Raw genomic sequence first — 12,014 nt, forward strand, 5'->3', positions numbered from 1 at the left:
CATACTCATTATTCTCATTGAATTTTGGATTGAAATGCTTTGCAATCTTCGTAATGAGCCCTCCATTAACAATGTGTTTCATCCCATCATCATCACCGTTCCTAAACCTTGCCCATTTTTCGAGTAGCACAAGAGGCGCATTAAAGTGGTATCCACCCCTTCCTTGGATATTGAAATAAGACTCCATGAACACAAGGTCAAGTTCGTTCACTATTGCCGGGTCTCGGCAAGCAAGTAGAGTGCCGGAAAGGAACCAGTAAGTAAGTCTCAAAATAGGATTTTGAATGTCGAAAGCTAGACACTCCTTGATGTACATGAAATCTCGACCGGTCATGACCCTCCATAGGGGTGCAACACTATATCTCTTTGGCTTTGATATCCGGGTAGGCGAGACATCGAGACCAAGCACATTAGCAAATTCCACTAGAGTCATCATTCTTGAAACACTTTCCAACCTAAATTCTATGCATATTGTTCTATTCAAGGTTCTAATTTTAAAGAAGCTCAAAAATTCAAGCACAAGGGATCGGTAAGTTTGCTCGTGCATGTGGAATAGGGTAGATAGACCAAACACTTCAAAAAGAGCTTCCATTTGGTGATAAATCCCAAGTTTCTTCAAAGTACTATGACATAAAAATTTAGTAGGGAGAATGTTCTTACGAAGAAGCCGGTGGAAAACGAGCCTTTGCACATCATTGACGAATTCAACATTTGAGAAATCATCAAGCCTTGTAAGATCCACAATTTCTTCATGCTCTCTCCTTAAGGTGTTGAGGTGAGAGGTAGAAGAGCTTCCTCTTACTCTTGGTCTTCTCCTATCCCTAAAGGAAGATCCCTTTGGTGTCATTCTTTGATTACTAAGCTGGAATTTTTGATTTGTTAAAGTATAAAGATGCTCCTTGTGGATTGAATGTTGCCTTTGAAACCCTAGAAATTTGGGGCTTTTTGATTTTGTGGAGTAAAAGAGTATTTGGGATATGCTTTGGAGTCATAAGGAAGTGGGTTTTTATAATACAAGTGGAAAGAAGGGTGATGTGTCACAAATTGTACGGTGGGGTGTATTAAAATTAGGAAAAATCGGGATTGATTAACGCAGGAAGACGAGCGGATTCGAGCACAAGACGCTCGGATTCCAGCATTTCGGGACGAGCGGATTTAAGGGAAGACACCCAGATTCTGTTACAGTTAATTTTCCAAAAATTTGACGCAGCCAAGACAAGCGTCTCGAGCCCAAGACGCTCGGATTTTATGAAAGGAGAAGGGCGTCTTTCCTCAAAGACGAGCGGATTCTGATACAACAACTTTTGGTTATTCTGCACAGGTAAAAAGACGGGCGGATTCATCTTCAGACGCTCGAATTCTCGCCGGCCGAGCGGATTCTCAAAAAGACGGTCGTCTTTTTACAAACCGAGCGGATTCTTTCTTCAGACGCTCGGGTTGTTTGCTGCGAATCTTTGATTTCCTTGGCTTCGATAAATGCTTCCCCACACTTGAAAATTAGTTCCTTCCTTCATTCAAAATTCATTAGTGACCCTCCCTTACTTACTCTCATGGAAAGAATTTATGTTTATAATTAAAGGAATGCAATAAAATTATAAATACAAGTTAGAGGGTTAGTATATTTACAAGTGGTGGTTTAGGCAGGACTCCACCAAACTCTCCCTTTTGATGATTCTTTCAAGGATGAGGAGGCCTGAGGTAGGTGACCTCGACCTCTCCAATAAATGCTCCCTCATAGTATGGCTTCAATCTTTGACCATTGACTATGAACTTGCTTCCATCTTCCGTCTTGATTTCAAAATCCCCATATTTTCCAACTTCGGTTATCACATAGGGACCCATCCATCTATAGTTCAACTTTCATGGAAAGAGTCGATAGCGGTAATTGAATAGAAGGACTTTATCCCCTTTGTTCAAGGCTTTTTGCTTAATCCTCTTGTTATGGAGCAATCTTGTCCTTTCCTTGTAGATCTTGGCATTCTCATAAGATTGTAGTCGGAATTCCTCCAACTCTTGAATTTGAATCATCCTCTTTTGACCACTTAATTTGAGATCAAGGTTAAGGGCTCGGATTGCCCAAAAAGCTTTGTACTCCAATTCGATTGGCAAGTGGCATGCTTTTCCATAAACAAGCTTGTAAGGGGAGGCTCCTATGGGAGTCTTATAGGCCGTCCTATAAGCCCAAAGAGCGTCATCAAGCTTTGTGCTCCAATCTTTTCGGGTCTTGTTCACAACTTTCTCAAGGATTTGCTTGATCTCTCTATTTGAAACTTCAACTTGACCGCTTGTTTGAGGATGGTATCCCAAGCCGGTTCTATGTTGAACACCATACTTGGTCAAAAGAGATGCGAGTTTCTTTTCATGAAAATGCGTTCCTCCATCACTTATGATTGCTTTAGGAACTCCAAATCTTGGGAAGATTATTTTCTTGAAGAGCTTGGTGACCGTCTTTGCATCATTGTTTGGAGTGGCAATTGCCTCCACCCACTTTGAGACGTAGTCTATGGCCACAAGGATATACTTATTCCCATTGGATGTCACGAACGGGCCTTGGTAGTCGATCCCCCAAACATCGAAGATCTCCACCTCTAGAATGCCCCTTTGTGGCATTTCATTCCTCCACGAGATATTCCCCGTTCTTTGACAAGCATCACAATGAATGATGAATTCCCTTGTGTCTTGAAACATTGTAGGCCAATAGAAGCCCGATTGAAGAATTTTGGCAATGGTTCTCCTTGCTCCATGGTGCCCACCGTAGGGTGATGAGTGGCATCCTTCCAAGATTCCTTGGACTTCCCATTGAGGGATGCATCTCCAGTAGAGCCCATCACTACACTCTTTGTAGAGGTTTGGGTCATCCCAAAAGTACCTCTTTACTTCGAATAAGAACCTCTTCCTTTGGTTATAGTTCAAATTTGGAGGGAGTACTCTTCCAACGATATAGTTGGAATAATCGGCAAACCATGGGGTGATGTACCTTTCAAGTTGTGTTTGAATGGCCATCAAGATATCGTCGGGAAATGAGTCATTGATCGGCGTTTCTCCTTGTTCATCATGAAACCGGATCCTTGACAAGTGATCCGCCACTACATTTTCGGCTCCTTTCTTGTCTCTTATTTCCAAGTCAAATTCTTGAAGAAGCAAAATCCATCTCAACAACCTTGGTTTTTCCTCCTTCTTTACCAAGAGATGTCGGAGAGCACGGTGATCCGAAAAGACAATTACTTTGGATCCAAGTAAGTAGGAACGGAATTTGTCCAAAGCATAAACAATAGCAAGAAGCTCTTTTTCGGTGGTATCATAGTTCACTTGGGAGGGATCAAGAGTCTTTCTTATATAATAGATGGCATGAAGAGATCTTCCTACCCGTTGGCCAAGAACCGCTCCAACGGCGTAGTTACTAGCATCACACATAATCTCGAACGGTAGTTCCCAATTTGGAGGTTGGATAATCGGTGCCGAGATTAGTGCTTCCTTGATTCTATTAAAGGATTCAACACACTCATCAGTGAAAAGGAATTAGGCATCTTTAAGCAAGAGTTGAGTGAGGGGTTTCGCTATTTTTGAAAAATCTTTTATGAAATGGCGATAAAAACCCGCGTGACCGAGAAAACTTCTCACCCCTCTAACATTCACGGGAGGTGGGAGTCTTTCTATCACCTCAACTTTAGCTTTATCGACCTCGATGCCCTTTTCCGAGATTAAATGACCCAAAACAATTCCTTCATTGACCATGAAGTGACACTTTTCCCAATTTAAAACAAGACTAACATCTTCACATTTTTGCAATACAAGAGAAAGATTATGCAAACATGAGTCAAAGTACTTTCCAGAAACGCTAAAATCATCCATAAAAACTTCCATTATGGTCTCTAGGTAGTCGGAGAAGACACTCATCATGCATCTTGGAAAGTGGTGGGGGCATTACATAAGCCAAAAGGCATCCTCCTATATGCAAAAGTACCATAAGGGCATGTGAAGGTGGTCTTATGTTGGTCATCCGGGTGTATAGGGATTTGAAAGAATCCCGAATACCCGTCAAGGTAACAAAAGAATTTGTTGGAGGCTAAACTCTCAAGCATTTGGTCAATGAATGGTAAGGGGAAATGATCCTTTCTTGTTGCGGAATTCAATTTTCGATAGTCAATGCACATACGCCAACCGGTGATCTTCCTTGTGGGTATTAACTCATTTTTTTCGTTTGTCACCACCGTGGTACCTCCTTTCTTAGGTACCACTTGAACGGGGCTAACCCACAAGGAATCCGATATGGGATATATGATTCCCGCATCAAGTAATTTCATAACCTCTCCTTTGACAACTTCTTGCATGTGGGGGTTTAATCTTCTTTGAGGTTTAATGGTAGGTCTATGGTCCTCTTCTAGATGAATTCTATGCATGCAAAAGTTGGGACTTATCCCCTTAAGGTCACCTAGACTATAACCTATAGCCTTTTCATGTTGTTTCAACACATCAAGCAATTTTCCCAATTGGTTCTCATCAAGTCTATCATTAACAATCACGGGTTTGGTCTTTGATTCATCAAGGTAAGCATATTTCAAATTTGGGGGAAGGGGTTTTAAAGTAGGGGTTTGTACCACACTTTCCTCCTTTGAAGGTTCATTGAGAATTTGCTCCATCTCCATTAGACATTCCATTCTCATGGCATATTCCACTTGTTCTTCACTCTTATCAATCTCATTATATTCGAATTCCATGACGGATTCCTCTTGCTCTTGAGCTTGTAATATGTCTTCTAGGATGGATTGCTCATCTTCTATAGGTTGACATGCTTCCACAAGGATGTTATGTACTAATTCGGATTGTGCATGAGTAAGTTCTTTGTTAGCTAGAGCGGCCTCAAAAAGATCTACCTCCAATTCCCAATACATATTTTTACCCTCACTTGCTTCCAAGGCTTCCAATGCTTGCATGGGATCTTTGAAAAAAGGTATACTCAAGTGGTCCTCTACAAAACAATCTATAAGGTCCATCTTGCAAAATATCGAACAACTTGAAAATAATTAGAACAAACCTTGAGGAGTTTTACTTCCCCAAGGCAAAGAAAGACACAACTAATAACAATATAAGAAAATCTAAATCAAGTTAACACCGTCCCCGAATCAAGAATCGCGCCATTTTTGGTCGGACTCTCGAGGAGGTTTAGTTTTCGGTACTTGTCGTTAGGAGCACCTAGACCAAAACACAATTTATAACTTCACAAACAACTCTACAATTAGTAAAGAGGCAAGTAAAGGTCGGATCCCAAGGGACGGGAATTGAGATGAGATTTTCTATTGCAACTAGTGGTGTCTAAGGTTGTCACAATTTGGGGTTTGAAGTAGAAGATCACTAAACTAAATAGCAATGAAAGTGAACAAGCAAGATGATTAAAAAGGGATGTAAACAATTGATAAAAGGCACTAGGGTGTCATGGGGTCATAGGGGATTCATGGGAATTGATCATACAAACACATTCTCAAATTATAAGCAAGCAATTATTGTTGTGATGGATCGAGTTGGTTTATATCTTACAATCCTAGGAAATTTTGGGTCCAGGAGCCGAATCGATTTGATTGTACAACACCTACAAGTCAACTTAATCTTTCCTACTCAACTATATGCATGGTCTAATGAGACTCGAGTTGGTTTATGTCTTACAAGTCTCATTGAAAAGGTAGGTGATGGGTATAAAATGCAATGATTCATAGGCTCGCATTTCATCAAACATAACATGTGCATAAGTTGAGATCACAACAAGCAAGCAAATAAACTATGAAAACATATTAGATTAAGCATGAATCATTCCCCATGTTGGTTTCCCCTAATTACCCATTAACCCTAGCTAAGGAAACTACTCACTCATTATCATGTTGAACATGCTAGCAAGGTTGTCAATCATACCAACAAAGTGAAACATGATGAATAAATGAAGGTAATTAACAATAATTAAAAAGGAATTAAGAGAATTATACCTACTAATGATTCCAATAATAAAGCAAAGAATAATAGAAGTACTTGATGCTTGATTGGAAGGTTGTCAATCTCCCAATAATAACCTAAATAATCTTCAATTACCCAAAATAAAGGATGAACAAGAGAGAGACTAAGGAAATGAAACTTGTATTAAAGCTTGATTAAATGTTGATTACAAGATTAAAGAGATATTTTATTGATATTAACTACACTAAAGATTACTAAAAAGAACATGCTCTTCTAATTAGACTAATGGGGTATTTATAGTGGGGATTAGGTACATAAATTAGGGTTAACTAAGGGCTTAAATGACGATTAAGTCCTTGAGAAATCGCCGGTCTCTAGGGAGACTCCGGTCTCCTTTTCGCCGGTCATAGAAAAAGATGCGCATCCTTCCTTGAAGCTTATAGAAGACGAAAAGGCTGTATGGGAATCCGGGCGTCTTAGGCACGGGACGGGCGGATTTGGGTGTTTCTGGACGGGCGTCCAGAAGGGGAAGACGGGCAGATTGGTGGTGTTTTGGACGGGCGTCTTGACACGTCTGTCGTGTACCTGTCATAAATACACTAACTAAACTAACTATATAGCTAGGGAAGTCAGGTCAATCTCCTCAGGGAGGCAAGATATCAGTAGAAGTCCGTCTATTTGGTCACAAATGAGGGGGTTGTTTAAATTGGTTTTCTAAACTAAAAGCTTAAAGGAAAGAGAAGCAGAGAAAAGAGCAGTAAAGGAAGAGAAAATGGGATTAAACTATCAGATAGAGAGGGACATGTCGGGAATTCGGTTCACTACGGTAGTCCAGTGACTCAGCTGTAAACAAACCAGACGAATTAATGCGAGACGGATACGGGAAAGGTCCTTTCGGTCCACTTTCTGTCCTAAAATACCACTAACTTAACTTTCATTCTCGTTAGGGTAGTCTACTGTTCATAGCAGGCCTATTTAGTCCAATCTTTCGATCTAGGATTAATTTTAGCCAGATTAAAGAGATGACTCAGAAGCGTGCACTCAACTAAGCCGATAAATACAATTAAATTGCTAGGGTGACAGAATCTCACAATTCATTCATCTATTTCATTTACTACATCGTCACATTCCTACCGCAGATCCCCTAATCCCAACATGAAAGGGGTTTAGCTACTCATATCGCTAATTAAACTATCCACATTAACAATAAACAACGAATTAACAATAGACATAATGAAATAAATAATAAAAAGCATGAAAGTAAATTAGGGCAAGGAGGAAAACGAAGTAAAATAAATAATTAAAGCAAACAAACGATTGATTATTATTAAGAGAAGAGAAAGGAATTACAATCGTGCGAATCCGGCGTAAAGAACACAAAATCCGAGCAAAGTAAATCCGAGAACAAGGTTACAATGAAAGGGAAAAGCAACGTAGTAAAGTTCTCTGTGTAGAATGCTTAGAATAAAAGATGATAATAAAAGATGCCTAAAAACCTAGTTAACGTAGGTTTAAATAGGAAAATAGATAAGTTTAACGAAATAAAACAACTCACGGGCTAATTAAAGCCCATAACAGCGAAAACCATTCGATCGAGTGGAATAAAACCACTCGATCGAGCAAAACCTCAGCATAATCTACTCGATCGAGTAGATAGTTACTCGATCGAGTAACTTCCTTTTCAGCAACTTCTGGATCGAGTAGAAAACTACTCGATCGACCAACTGGGGACGTAAAAACCACTCGATCGAGTGGTAAAACTGCTCGATCGAGTCCTTTGTCTTCAAATCAGCCCAAGTCCACGCCCGACTGCCTCGTAAACCGTGCCTTGACGCTTCCCAACGCAGTATCTCACTCTGGAAAATCCCGTCTCCTCTAAATGCATGCAAAAATGACGAAAAAGGGTACGATTCCACTACTTTCGCGTTCATTTCTACAAAATGGACAAAACGAACCAAAGTAGCCAATTCGGGGCAAAATACTATAAAAACAGTATAAAAATGCATGGAAATACATGCTGAAATAGGCTAAAAAGACTATATATTATGCACGTATCAAATCTCCCCAAACCGAACCTTTACTCGTCCTCGAGTAAACTAAAATGCAACTAATGGAACGGGAATGAAAATTCAGAGCTAGCTTAACTTGTCTACTTGAACCAATTTAATGCAACAAAAGCTAACAGTTAAAGCTAAGCAGTCAATACGCAAACGAGTTATAAGCTGTTCAGAAATATAGCCAACATATCGACCTTGCAAGACCAACAAAATCGGACTCTCTCGTGGTCACTCTTCTCTCATGAAGCAAAGGGTGAATATTATATGTAAAATAGAGAAGAAAAGACAGTCACTCACCTAACTGCGACCTACATAGCATGCATGCAACAAAAATGAAAGACAATTCAAGTACTAATGCACACACTCCAACCAATAATGTCCGTCACAGCCGAGGGCTTGCAAATAATATGGGAATAGTGAGGTTCAAGTGAGAAAAGGCAAAACAAGTTATGGAAATGTGGAGGTAAAAGCGTCAAGCTAGTTCCTAACAGGACCATAATAAACCATCCGAATCTCAACTGACTGAAAAACTAAGTGCAAGTGCCCTTCATTTGGCATACATCTCACTAAACTCAAACACAATCTCCTCAAAAAAATATAGAATAAGAATGGAGGACTCAGACGGTCACAAACTTCCCTTTTTTAATACCGTCTGAATGAAACAACAGAGACAAATTAAACTTTTTTTCTTTCCAAACTTTTTTTTTCTCTTCCACATGATTCAGCTTCGTTCTTTTTCATTTTTTTTCTCTTTTTTTTCTCTTTCTTTCTTTTTCTCACGTTTTTCTATTTTTTTTCTTTTTCAATTCGTTTTTTTTTCTTTTTCCTCCTTCCTTAATTTCCACCAACTCCATACAAAGAAATACGGGCCAAACTGCAGCCGTAAAATCATACCACAAAAGACATACTAACTAGCTTGACTAGGCAGGCTTAGTTTGGGATGTAGCTAATGGGTCAAAAAGGCAGGTTTTGGCTTATGTGGAGCTAAATGGGTGAAAAATATAAGGAAAGGGAAAATTTGCAAGCACCTCTCTGCATGTGACACCAACCACAAACCTGAATATGTGCATTTGACAAGAAATTGAATGTCATAAATGTGCAAAAAAGATGAACATGCTATGCAAGGAGTACTACTCTCAATTCCTAATGAACTGGTCATGAATGTCACCAGTTATGGCTCTAAAACTCAGAATTTATCAAGTAGTTTGCCAATTTATCAGGTCAAGTCTAAACAGTCAGCTATGTTTGAACAGAAACTCGTAAACTATGCGTATGACAAAGCTAAAAGCTATAAATAGAAGTGCAAGGCTCAAGTAAATTGACAAGTTATAGTGCATTATCATCACGGAAATCTACCGTTCCGACTCAACCTATATGCAAAAATAAACGTGAATATTTTTTTGAATTTTTTGAAATTTTCTAATTTTTTTGGAATTTTTGAATTTTTAATGAAATAAACAACAATGCAAAGCTGAAAAATAAACGTGAATGCAAAACAAATGTAAATGCAGACTCAAAAGGATGCAATACCCTCCCCAAACCAAAACGGACAACGCCCTCGTTGTCCTCCAGCATACACCAACAGATATATACAGGGGAACGGGAATATACAACCAAAAGAAAATAAAAACAATAAATAAAAGGAGACAAAATAAAAGAGTAAGATATATATACAAAACACGAACTTCCCCAAACCAGCCAGAAAACTGGGGAAGTGAGTAGACCAGTAGCTACTCGTCAGCGTCATCGCCATCGTCGTCCACCGCCGTGTACTCCGGATCAGCCTCCTCTTCTCTCCTCCTCCGCTCCTCAGCTCGAGCTCTCTCCACAGCCACCTCTGGGTCCTCGTCCTCGTCCTCCTCCTCAGCAGACTCCGGATACCTCTCAGGTGGGTACCGGTAGAAGGAAGGGTGTGGCCAGCCCTCTGGGATCGGACGGTGTCGCCTCAAGTGGTACTCGTACAGAGGGTGCAAAGAAAGAGCTATGTCCCTCTCCATACGAGCCTGTCGCTCTGCAATCTCAAGCAACAAACCATCACGGCGCCCTTGGTCCATGACCGCGAACGCCACAAAGGGTGGAGGTGGTACGAAAGTAGCCGGTAGGACCGGCTGAGCCAGTGTCTGGTCAGTAGGAGTGGGAGTAGGAGTGGTAGAAGTAGTGGGAGTAGGGGTCGGGATGGGAGTAGCCGTGGAAGGCTGGGTACTCCCTGAAGGTGTGGACCCCTCTCCAGTCTCATCCCTACGCTGCTTCTTGGCGGCGGGTGCAGTGGGAGGTGGTCGTGGTCGGAGTAGAAGGTGAAGGTCAGGCAGTGGTGGCAGACGGGCACCCCGAGCAACAGTGGGCAAGGGCTCTAGACGGGGGAGAGTGTCACAAGGTAAGTATACAGACAAGGAACCGTCTATCTTCCATGTCTGGTAGTCTGGGGTCAGCCAATGCTGAGAAAGCATGGCATCCAGACTCAGTAACCTCTCTCCCTCGAGGTACTGCAAGTCACGAGGCCAAACGGGGAGAAGGGATCGGGCAAGAATGGTGGCTATGCCACCGCAAGCAATAGTTCTCGTCTCCTTCAGCCCCTGGCCCTGAAAATACTGGGCGGTCAAGTAAGCTATGTTGAGGGTAAAAGGACCCTCACAGTCAATGTTCAGGTAACCGCCCAGGATGGAGAGCTCGGTGTTTGTGATGTTGTTCGGCTCCTTTCGGCCGAAAATAGTGCTCCCCATCAATCTAAGAAAACAACGGACAAGGGGAAGGTGGACCTGTTGGAGCTTTCGCTCCCTAAAACTGGTCTGGGCCAGGGTCCGCCAAAGCTGACGAAAGACCCTCCTAGGGGTGGCAGTCTCGCCCATAGAGGTAAGGCCAAGTCTCCTACCAAACTCCTCTAAGGTTATCGGAAAAGTGCGGTTAAACAACCGGAAGGACACTGAAGAACTAGTGGGGTCAGCATCGTGTGCCCCGGAGGAGAAGGTAAAGGAGCTGAGAAACTTAAGGCTCAGCTCTAGAAAGGTGCGGCCGCTCATAGTGATGAGTCCGGCCATCCCCGTGCCCCGTAGTAAATCACAAACCGACTCGTAAATGCCGAGTCTCTCAAGTGCCGATTTTTCTAAAAATCGGGAAGGTACAAACTCGCAGCCTAGCAGGTGATAAAACTTCTTACGATGTAAAGCGTTAACAAAATGTACCTGCGGATAGTCTGGGTGAGGGTCGAGGGAGGTGTCCCCTCGAACAGTAACCGTGCCTGAAGTAGAAGGAGCAGCAGCTGAGGTAGAAGGAGCATTAGAGGTAGAGGTAGCAGGAGCTGACGTAGAACGGTAACGTCCACGACCTTGGCCTCGGCCTCTGTAACCCAAAGTAGAAGCCCGTGCAGTGACGGTGTGAGGAACCAGGGCTGCTCTAAAGGCAGCTGCAGCTGCAGGCGAGTCCGCCACAGGTGTAAAAATAGCGGCTGGAGTAGAAGTAGTGGCTGCTGTGGCCACCACTGAAGAGAGACTAGCAGCAGTGCTAGAAGTGGTGGTGGCCGTAACTGAAGTGGCAGCCGAAACTGAGCTAGCAGCAGAGCTAGCTGGGGTAAAAACTGTACCTGCAGCTGAAACTAGGAACACTGGGGCTGCGGTACTAACTAAAGCGGAGGCGGTGGCAACAGCAGGGGCCACCGTCTCAGTCAAGGATGGGCTAGAAGACGAGCTAACAGAGGGTAGAGAGCTAGACTCCATCCTGTAAACAAGGGCAGGGGATTTTATAAGAAAAACAGCGGCTAAAAGCATGAAAACCAGCAAGATACAGCATGCAGTCCCCAAATAGTCGAAAAAAAATCGACTGCAGCCCAAAAATTCCCAAATTCCTCCAAAAATTTCGAATAACAGCATGTAAATGGCGATAGGGCGGGAATAGCAGTCAACAACAGCAGCATTTAAGCAACAAACGAAGATAACTAAGCATGAACGCATGAGAACCCAGTTGACAGTCGAAAAATTAGACTGAAACAGCCCTAATCGCAAAATTCGTGTAAAATTCGAA

This window comes from Silene latifolia, chromosome 11, assembly GCF_048544455.1.
Source record: "Silene latifolia isolate original U9 population chromosome 11, ASM4854445v1, whole genome shotgun sequence".
NCBI lineage: Eukaryota > Viridiplantae > Streptophyta > Magnoliopsida > Caryophyllales > Caryophyllaceae > Silene > Silene latifolia.